At 38.3% G+C, this 11948-nt stretch overlaps 1 pseudogene; it reads right to left on the bottom strand.

Annotated features, from left to right (window-relative positions):
- Positions 1-802: 802 nt before the first annotated feature.
- On the bottom strand, positions 803-10581 carry LOC127429666 (uncharacterized; annotated as a pseudogene).
- Between the last annotated feature and the right edge of the window lie 1367 nt (positions 10582-11948).

The raw sequence follows: 11948 nt of genomic DNA on the forward strand, positions 1-11948 counted from the left end.
GAAAACAAAGTGGAGAATGTTAATTAGACAGCTATCAGTATAGACCACTCCAGCTAAATAATTGCTAACAATTCAAAAAAGCCCTTAAAAATGTCTATTTGGTTGGCACCTGATCACAAATCAAACCTGTGTGTCAATAAATCAATATTCCTTATCAAATTCAGAGCTTTTAGACTTACATTATGTATCTACTGTATATCAGCTATGGCCAGCATGTCTTTAGTACCAGGTATGCTTAAAAAAATTAGTCACTTGAGGACAAATCAATAAATAATAATTAGAACAATTCTTTATCACTAATCCCTGTGTGTTGACACTAATATGTTAAACGTTGCAAAGAGAGATTATAATAGATTATATTTTGAATTTATTGAAAGGTTACAAAGAAATTAAGTGGATTAAAAGGCATACAGCTGTGCACTTTTTACCAGCCCACACCAGAGACTTCCAACTACTATGTTCATTAATGTCAAGTGTATGTCAGGTACATTTTCTTATTTTGCTCTTTTCAAATCAATGCCAAAGGTTTTTTAAAGCATGGCAGCACTTGGGATCCTATACATGATGCAAATTATATTTCAACATTGTGCATATACTTAATCTAACCCGGAGTAGTTAAAACAGATTAGTGTAAATAATAATTAGGGAGGCAAAAATGGTAACAAAGGTACCCTAAAGCACAATTTGGGTGGTGTGCTATTACATGCTCTGCGAGAGGATTTCTCTCCGCCTGCTTAAAGGCACTCCAGCATTTCCCAGGTGTTGAGTTTGAGTACTACAATCCTGTTGTGCTATTATGATGTCAGCTGTTCAGCAAAACATTAGTGATGATTCCAGCAGCAAGTAGAGAAAGTAAAGCTGCAAGAGACAGACCCCAAAGCAGCACTAAAGCCCTGAATGACAGCAGTGCCCTCAGTGAAGTGAGTTCCACACTGGGCTGCTCCACTACCAGCCTGTCCATATCTGTAGCAATGTTCAGATCACCGTTCTCAATATATCCACCATCCTCTTGTGCACCTGTCAATAGAATTACAATATTAAAAAGCCTCATTAAAGGTGTGTAAAGGTAGGTAGCTGGGCAGTGTGTAAACCTCACTCCCCTGGCCTCAAGAGGTGCACTAGGAATTGACACTAGATGCTTTAACCTCGTTGTTATCACGCCCACCTCCAACACTGGAGATGCCAGTTCAAATCCCATTTGGAGCAGGTTGAGCAGGACTGGTTACAGTGGTGCCATGACCCAGATGGGAGTGAGGTGTAGGGAGATAAGTGGAACGGTGGCCAGCTGGAAGGTAGCTGTGCAGTGTTTGTAAACCTCACTCCCCTGGCTTCACGTGGTGCACTAGCGACTGGTGCCAGAGGCTGTAGCCTTTAGCCTCCTTGTTAGCGCGTCTGCCTCCTACACCGGAGACACCAGTTCAAATCCTGTTTGGAGCTGGTCGAGCAGGACCGGGTACAGGTACACTCAGTAATTTTTGCGTTGTTTATGTGTTTTTATTGCGTTAGCCAATATGACAGTCTTCTTAGACTTATAGAGACAGCTAGCTGTGTGGATGCAGAATCATAAAAAAGTACAAGTGTTCTGTTACCAGTGCCAATGCAGAAATGCTCTATTTGCTGTCAGTCATGATTAATTTATCACACAAGCAAAAACTTCCTAAAATAATGTGTTTACCCCTTGTAGTATTCCGATGCTCTATGTAAAATAAACAGATTTTATTAAACTGCTGATATGGATGGAGTCTTCATGTCATGTCAGTATAACTGATTTTAAACAAACTTTTCAAAAGTATTATGTTTTATTTGTAAAACTTAAGAAAAATGAATTTGTGCACTTTTCAATAAGATCAGATTTTTACAATCTTGTTCCTATCATAAAAAATTATTACCATTATTACCATTCTCTACCCATCTTGTCTGCACAGCAGCCCTGATTTGTGCCTGAATATTTGGTATTTATATCAGCAAACTTCAATGAATCACACTTTGAAAGAGCTAAATTAACTTTTTAAGGAAGGAAATTCTATAATTCTCACCTCTTCAGAAGCTTTCTCTCAGTTCAGTTTAAAAAGGAGTACAATGAGGAAGACTGACTGAAGAAAGACAGAAGGTCCACAGACCTTCCTGACGTTAGAGAAATGTGTGTTAGACAGGATGAGAGTCAAAATGAAACATAATAATAATAATGACGATCAAAAGTCTCACCTACAATTCTGTGTTATAGCAAACATTAAGGATATCCCAATAGGAAAACCAATACCATAGTATCCCACAAGGTTGCAGATTGCCCCAATCTTCTGCTTGTCTAAACCTCTCACTATACTGCCACTAGCTGCCTGATTGGAGCAAAGGAACAGATAAACAATTTCACCTTGAATTACATCTTCAAGTCTCAGTTATATGCTTGTATGTGGAGGAGAATGTAAGTCTGTTCAGATTACACACAATTAAGGTTTGAACTCAACTTTAAGATCATTGTGTTGGTGTTTTTAGTTTTGATGTTAAAACTGTGATATTAATAATGAATTATGAGTGTGTTAAGTGCTCTAGCACATCTCTGCTAATGGCTTACTGCGGCAGTATAAAGTAGATGGAAAGGCGCATCCAAACCATTACTGTGGCAACCCTCATTTTAATGTCTCTTTGAATGAATGGAAAACAATTGGCCCAATATTAGCCCCTCTTGTTTGTCAAGACGGTGTTTTCAAATATCATTTTCAAACATCAATTTTATGACCAGGGAGGCTGTCCATTTTATGAATTTGAGGCTTTAAAATATTTTAATCATTCTTAAAAACAGGTGTCAATGGTATATTTTTTTTTTCTCCAGATGCTAAACAATTTTTGTATAAAAATGTTCAATTTAAAACTATAATTTTATTTTTTAAATAAAAATAAAAATAAATAACATATTTGTATCCAGAAACAATTTGGAAAAGAAACATCTTTGGTGAACAAAGACAAGGAAATGATTTAAATACAGTAAATTAAGTTATTTATATTTAAAGTAACACATGAGTAAAGTTAATACTGGAGTCCTTACCGTGTGTTTGTGTCACAAACAACAGAGATTAGGAGCAAGTCTTGAGAGAGAAAATAAAAATAAAAGAGAGAATTTATCATTTTTATTTATTTTTTTTTGTGGTTGAACCAAGGAAGAGGACTCATTCATCATTTGTGAAGACATAAGCAATGACAGTAGCTAAAAGCATGGCAACAGACACTGCATATCAAAAATACAATCATGTCCAAGTTTCTCATAAGAATATCAGTATGGTGTGAAAATCTCATTTTAAAGCTATACATTGCAAAGGCAAAGAACAGACATGAAAATGTATTTGTGTAAGGGTTTGACATGACATTTCAAGCAGTGCCCTGCAGTGGGACATGCTATACTATTTTTTTTCTTAAAATACATGTACTTCTTCTAACATCATATTAACTGAGTGACTACATGAAATATTTGTACTTTTAAAATGAATTGTCACAATTGTAAACTAAAAAGTGATATGGCGAAAAATCTGTTACAGCATCTAAAATGTACACTTTCCCTTATATAAAGGCCTACACATAAATTTTAACCTAAAATCTTGATGTTGAATAAAAAATTTGTTATTTCATAGTTTTACCTGCACAAACCATAGAGTTTGACTTGGGCAATATCTCCAGCTCCCATAGAGTTCCCTACTCACACTGCCAGATACACTGAAGCCTAAAGGGAACTAATGAACACAGACCATTCGCTTAAAGTGTTCATACAATCCTATAACAGAATGCTTTCACACTAATGAATATATATAAGTACCATATATGCAATAGTTGTCAGTCCATACACAACTGAATAAGCTCCAAGCTCCACTTCACTTATCAAACCTGCCATAAAAATAATAACGTACACTGTGTAATTCTTTGGCTGAATTTGATTCAATCAAAGACAGTGGTTCACACTGGATCATGGACATGTTTGAAATGAGTTTTCTTAAAATACAAATTACCATATAATTTCAACATAAATACTTCAAGTAGAGGAAATCTAACTGAATCAAGTAAACCCAACATAATTTAACATATTAAAATAACTTAAATGAAACTCTTTTAGTGATATACTAGCTAGTGATAGGAAATGTTAGCATGCTAAATACAAGCTGGTGGGCAAGCTACTACTGAGTGTAAATTAGTCACTATGCTATACTAAGCACAGCAATTGGTTAATGGATAAATATGAAGAATACTCAAAATGTATTGGTCCTCAAACTAGGCTGAAACTCCACTCATCACAATGATGATAACCCCCAAAAGTAAAACATAACAGAAATCATTCTAAATCTCAACATAAAAAAACATTACACACTAACCAGTCTTCCCCTTTATATTCATCTTGCACAAAGACACATAAAATAACACTTAATTTTAACATTTACTTTCCCTGTTGAGTCCCATGCAAAGCATGCTGGGAACTAGAAATCCTATTCCCAGTTTTAGTTGACCAATCAAAAAATATTAATATTGTCCCAATGCAAATGGATTAAGTAAAGCTGACAACAAACTATTTTGTTTAGTTAAATCAATTAAATTAATTTAAGTTCACTTGGTTACATAATTTTTTTTGAGTAATATGAACATGGGAGCATTGAGTAAAACTGACGATAGTGGAAGTAAATTTTTTGAGTTTTGGTCAGAAATGGTAACTTAAGTATTAGTGAAAAGAAGGCAAAAAATCCCTAAAAATCAAAAGACTAATATTATTACAAATCACTAGACATGCTCTAAAAATCATATTTGTTGTTTCTGTAATAATTTGACAAGTAGGCATTCTAACCTGACAAGAGTCCAATCTCATAGGTCCACCACTCTGCACAAAGCATGAGCATACTTGGAATGGCCAGGTGGATGAATGAGTTCCAGTCCTGCAAACAATCCATCGTCCAACCTATAGAGTGACAAAGTAGGGCTTTAATACATCAATCGGTTGGATGGTAATCCATTGTTTAGCAGAAAGGAAAAAAAACTGAACATAAATGCATGAATATACAGTATGAACATGATGGGGTGGTGCAGCCTACTGGTTAAAAATGAGGGGTTTTAAAAGTTAAACTACTTTAAATTTGAAACAGCGTCTCAAAAACACTGCTTATAGATCTCCTAAATCAAGGGAGTTTGGCAACCCCTAATGGTTGAGGTTGTGACCCCCAGGCAGGTAAACCCTTCTCTAAAAGATGAAGGTTTAAGGTTAAAAAACACGACAGAGCCTTTCATCAACTCAGTGAACTTACCAGGCCAAGTGTGTTTATGGAGACATTTCCATCTGACATAGACAAACAGTAGGATCGCCAAAGCGTATTGTGAGGTGGTGCTGGCAGCTGCTGATCCACTGTAGATTAAACAGTCATCAATGTTAAAGTGTTAAATTATTCCCACATTACTTTTTGTCCTGTGGTTTAACAGCAAATGGCATGAAAACTCAAGCAACACCAATATCCAGGACAAAGAGGAAAATATAGTTGATGAGCGCATTTAGGACATTTGCCAATACTCCAGTAATCACCAGGGGCCAAATGATTCCCAAAAGTTTCAGATACTTGCTTTCTCACAGTATTACATTTTATTGTCTTTCTCCTACCTGATTCTGTAGATATTTCACTTCAATAATGTAAATAAATGAAGCCTATGAAACAGAATTTACATGGTGTTATTTTTCTACTTTTTAGGTAGATCACAATCACTAACACCTTGTGGGGATTTGCTGTATCATAATCTTTCATCATTGACAATACAGGTGCATCTCAATAAATTAGAATGTTGTGGAAAAGTTCATTTATTTCAGTAATTCAACTCAAATTGTGAAACTCGTGTATTAAATAAATTCAATGCACACAGACTGAAGTAGTTTAAGTCTTTGGTTCTTTTAATTGTGATGATTTTGGCTCACATTTAACAAAAACCCACCAATTCACTATCTCAACAAATTAGAATATGGTGACATGCCAATCAGCTAATCAAATCAAAACACCTGCAAAGGTTTCCTGAGCCTTGAAAATGGTCTCTCAGTTTGGTTCACTAGGCTACACAATCATGGGGAAGACTGCTGATCTGACAGTTGTCCAGAAGACAATCATTGACACCCTTCACAAGGAGGGTAAGCCACAAACATTCATTGCCAAAGAATCTGGCTGTTCACAGAGTGCTGTATCCAAGCATGTTAACAGAAAGTTGAGTGGAAGGAAAAAGTGTGGAAGAAAAAGATGCACAACCAACCGAGAGAACCGCAGCCTTATGATTGTCAAGCAAAATCGATTCAAGAATTTGGGTGAACTTCACAAGGAATGGATTGAGGCTGGGGTCAAGGCATCAAGAGCCACCACACACAGACATGTCAAGGAATTTGGCTACAGTTGTCATATTCCTCTTGTTAAGCTACTCCTGAACCACAGACAACGTCAGAGGCGTCTTACCTGGGCTAAGGAGAAGAACTGGACTGTTGCCCAGTGGTCCAAAGTCCTCTTTTCAGATGAGAGCAAGTTTTGTATTTCATTTGGAAACCAAGGTCCTAGAGTCTGGAGGAAGGGTGGAGAAGCTCATAGCCCAAGTTGCTTGAAGTCCAGTGTTACGTTTCCACAGTCTGTGATGATTTGGGGTGCAATGTCATCTGCTGGTGTTGGTCCATTGTGTTTTTTGAAAACCAAAGTCACTGCACCCAAAATTTCTTGGTAAACGGAGCACTTCATGCTTCTGCTGACCAGCTTTTTAAAGATGCTGATTTCATTTTCCAGCAGAATTTGGCACCTGCCCACACTGCCAAAAGCACCAAAAGTTGGTTAAATGACCATGGTGTTGGTGTGCTTGACTGGCCAGCAAACTCACCAGACCTGAACCCCATAGAGAATCTATGGGGTATTGTCAAGAGGAAAATGAGAAACAAGAGACCAAAAAATGCAGATGAGCTGAAGGCCACTGTCAAAGAAACCTGGGCTTCCATACCACCTCAGCAGTGCCACAAACTGATCACCTCCATGCCACGCCGAATTGAGGCAGTAATTAAAGCAAAAGGAGCCCCTACCAAGTATTGAGTACATATACAGTAAATGAACATACTTTCCAGAAGGCCAACAATTCACTAAAAATGTTTTTTTTTTATTGGTCTTATGATGTATTCTAATTTTTTGAGATAGTGAATTGGTGGGTTTTTGTTAAATGTGAGCCAAAATCATCACAATTAAAAGAACCAAAGACTTAAACTACTTCAGTCTGTGTGCACTGAATTTATTTAATACACGAGTTTCACAATTTGAGTTGAATTACTGAAATAAATGAACTTTTCCACGACATTCTAATTTATTGAGATGCACCTGTATTCATCCATCTCTGATTCTTGAGATAAGGGACAAAACATGTCTTGCATGCAAAAGCCCTCTTTATTTCAAATATCAAGAAATTCATTATAAAAAAAATTCTTAGATTTAAATACGAAGTTAAATCTAAATTATATATGTATGCTCAGGGCATTTATTACTTACATTTTTAAATAATGTCATTATAATTTTTTTTTTTAAATGCATGCTCCATACTTGGAAGCACATGTAACTTAACTCTGTTCAGAGTAAGAGGTCACAATTTTTAACTGTCAAATAAAGTTTTTTTAAGATGCAACAAATTCATTTATACAAACTATCAGATGAAAGGTAGGGACCTGTAAGATATCAAACAATTCATAAAGTAAACTTAAAATTATATTTTCCATAAACACTACCTATCGAAGTTGTGTCCTCACTATGAGTCAACTCTGTCAAATTTTTTATAATCCTGAACACTGTAAATCAGACAATGTCATGATCATCTATAACTCTGAGTACCCCATTCCCACTTCCTGCTCATGGTGGATGCAACAGTAGGACACATCATGGTCTGGTAAGTTATATATATATATATTTAACAAACAGTGTTTAAACCTGGTATGTCATTTCTGTGCCACTAGCGCCACCAAACGGAATTGCAAAACTAAACAATGTTTTCACAGTTTTCTGAATACACCGCCCCCGCCTGCCACTGGTTGAGTAACGTTGTTGGGGCGGGTCTAAGCGGGTCTCTCAAAACAAGTAATTTTCCAAGCAGCACAGAAACACAGGGCTTGTAGTTTCCAAGAAAATTAATCCAAGAAAATATTAAGCTGGGATAGAAGAAAGTATTTTAACACAGAAAAAGTTACATACTTCAGCTTTACGTCTCTGCAGTCACAGCTTCAATACGTCAACACCGTCATCCCATTGTGATAATTTCTGTTGTGAATTGTGGAACAATTTTGGCATTTTAGTTTAGGTTTTAGAGCCACCTTTAACTGAGAAAAAAAAAAAAAATGGCTTCAATGTACATCATATGCTTAAAGGTGCTATATGTAAGACAGACAGCAAGCGTTTGAAATGGGTACTGCAGAATTCCAAAATTCAAAATATTGGAGAGTGGTCTGCCCCGCCCCAGACTCAAAATCAAGTGTTCTAAATTGAAGCGAGAGCATGGAAAGAAGCTACATGGAAACACGCCCTATCAGCACATATATTGTGTCTCCAACTTGTGATATATATAGGCCTACACAAAACCCTTTTCTAGTGAATATATAGGCTCTAAAAAGCTTAAAGGTGCTGTAAGTGATTTTTTTCACTGAAATAGGTGTCATGAAATATCACACCTGTCACAGGTAACAGCCCTATGCTGGGTAAACAGCAGGGAAAAGATGTCAGAGTGCCGGGATCAGATCCTTTGTTAAGCCAATCAGAAGACTTTCTGCCTGTCAATCATTGTGCACGTTCACAGGGCAGCCCATAATGCTTGTATAAGTGCTGGTATGGTGTACTGACAGTGAAATGCTTATGCGGACCATCTGCTCCAACACAACGGTCTCTACTGTGTGTGTGTTTGTGTGTTTGTGTGTGCGTGTGTGCGTGTGCGCGTGTCCTTTGAGTGCGAGGTTTTGGAAAGTGCGGGCACGGCTAATTCAACGGTTTGTCTGGTGGAAGTTCCAGAATGGCTAAAATCGCCTACAGCACCTTTAATTTGGTAAATATAGTTTTCCTGAGCAACCACTGGGTGGCGCCATGATGATTCTTATTGCCTGTTTTCTGTTTCTGGTCTGGAGACACAATGTAAAACTACAAAACGAGCAATCCAGACAGAGAACAACAACCATTTAAGTTTTTTTGGAGTAAAACTTAAATGCAGGCTTAACTTGAGCAGCAGAATTGAGTAATGGCACTATAGAGCCACATGTTTTTTGCCCATTTTTACAAATGTAATACTTTAAACATCACATTACCCACTAAGAATGTGAGCTGATGCGAGTGAAAACACTGGAGACCAGAAACTGAAAACAGACATGGAACACTTCCGTGTTCAGGAAAAAGGTGGAAAGGGCATTGTAACAGATCAAAGTCTCCGTCATTTCAAATTAAGAGTCCAGCTTGTTTATGTTTAAAAGTCCCATGTTATGCACCAAAACTTTCTAGTCATTATTGGGATTTTGGTTGCACAATAAACTGCATTTGAGATGTTATTCATTTTGGACTCTTGTAGCTTCTATATCTGTACCCATCATAGTAAGGAAAGACAAATAATTGTTTTTAACATTCAATAAATTGATAAAAATAAAAAAAACTATCAGACGAGTAATTGGTTATTATTGTGTTTTCACCACCTAGTTATCGGTATCGGCAAAATCCACTATCGGTCGACCTCTACTGTAACTGACATCTCTAGTGATAACATTTGTTGGTCAGTAGTCAAAAGTCTTCTTTAAGCCATTCGGAACAAATAAGTACTGAAAGAACAAGAGAGACACACTTACTGTACATTAAATTAAGGCCACTTGTGTGTTAATGTGCATATGGAATTACATACTGGAAGACCAGGTAAAAAATATTCACATACAGCTGAGATATCCTGAGAAGAACACAGATCTGAAGTTAAATACCACCTTCCGCTGACCAGCACTAGCAAGAAGGAAATCATTGTTAATGGCTGTGACATAATTAAAGGCTGTTGGCTTATACAGAGTGTATGTGTCTTTCTGTCCCTCTCCGCTCTCTGTCACTGGAGTATCCCTGCTTTCCTTCATGGGGAAACCCCTTTGGGGTGGTCTCTCTGAGTAAAGTGGTGATGACAGACACATCACTCACAGGTTGGGACGCGGTGTGCGAAGGCAGAATTGTGAATGAGGTTTGGCCCGCGTCACTACAGAAAGCGCATATAAACTTTCTGGGGTTACTGACAGTGTTTCTAGCATTGAAGCACTTTGTACAGTTCCTTCAAGACCACAATGTCCTAGTCAGACTGGACAACATGACAACAGTGGCATACATAAACAGACAGGGGGGCATGCATTCACAGCAGCTACACAGCCTGGCACAAAAGCTGATTGTGTGGAGCAGTGCACACTTTCTCTCATTACGGGCGACGCACGTTACAGGAGCGATGAATACAGGGCAGATCTCCTGTCCAGGTGGAATCCTCTTTATGGAGAATGGAGACTTCACCCTCAGGTGATGAGTCAGCTGTGGGAGAGATACGGGCGAGCTGCCGTAGATCTCTTCGCATCGCACAAATATGCTGATTGCCCTCTGTTCTTCTCTCTGGCGAGAGATGGTGCTTCTATGGGTGTGGATGCTCTAGCGAATCCTTGGTCAATCACGCTAATTTACACGTTTCCTCTACTGAGTCTGATCATTCCAACTCTAAAAAGAGTAAGAGAATATGGTCACTCAGTCATACTGATCGGCCAGAACTGCCGAGTATCTCTTTGGGCCTGGCCCATAAGAGGCTAAATTTGAGTGTCACGGGTTTACCCCCCAGGGTGACTGAAACGATTCAGAGTGCAAGAGCTGCTTCAACGCGCTCTGCGTATGATCGGAAATGGGCTGTGTTTGAGCAGTGGTGTGCACATAGACACATTGTTCCATTTTTATGTTCAGTGGCAGATGTTTGGTGTTTTTTGCAGGAACTTTTAGATAAAGGCAGGGCCTTTTCTACCATCAAAGTTTATCTTGCTGCTATATTGGCTTGTCATGTGGGAACAGACTCAAATACAATGGGTCAACACCTGCTTGTTTCCAGATTTATGAGGGGTGCAAGACGTTTAAACAGGGTGTCAAAACTACTGGTTCCGTCATGGGATCTGTCCGTGGTCCTGAACACACTTTCGCAGCCTCCTTTTGAGCCAGTTGAAAGTATAGAATTAAAGCTCCTTTTGCTAAAGGCAGCTTTATTATTGGCCTTAACAACTGCAAAGCGGGTTAGTGAACTACATGCTTTGTCATTTCATCGCTCTTGTATGTGCTTTGCGGTGGATTTATTGAGAATGTCTTTTAAAACAAATCCAGCCTTTGTGCCTAAGGTGAGCTACTCTGCGTTCAGCTGTAAACTGGTGGAATAATAGTCTGGGGCTGCAACCTCTGGAGGGCTTGAGAGCTCATTCAGAGGCATGGCTACCTCGTGGGCGCTGTTTAAAGGCATTTCAGTCCAGGACATCTGTGCAGCTGTGAGTTGGGCATTACCTCACACTTTTGTCCAATTTTATAGATTGTATGTCACAGAGCCATCACTTGGCTTATTCAGTCCTTGGTGTGGGTAGTCAATCTGCCGATTGATTGCAAATTGATTGGGTGAGTGTACATTGGACACTACAAGTCGATTGACTGTCTGCTTCGGACAGCATATCTGCAATACGGGAGTTGGCTATATCCCATATATACTGAATGAATGTTAGAAAGAGAACATTAGGTTACTCACGTAAACCCAGTTCTCTGATAACAGGAGTGAGGTATCTCACCACACTTCCCTCCTTGTAGTTGCATGGAGAAGAGATATGCAGAGAATGAAATAGGCACCTATGACAGTGGTTTATATAGGGAGGTTGGACTCCCTCATCACCACTGTGATTGGTCTGTCAACTGACAGACTGGATG

The sequence above is a fragment of the Myxocyprinus asiaticus genome, chromosome 39, assembly GCF_019703515.2.
Source record: "Myxocyprinus asiaticus isolate MX2 ecotype Aquarium Trade chromosome 39, UBuf_Myxa_2, whole genome shotgun sequence".
Taxonomy (NCBI): Eukaryota; Metazoa; Chordata; class Actinopteri; order Cypriniformes; family Catostomidae; genus Myxocyprinus; species Myxocyprinus asiaticus.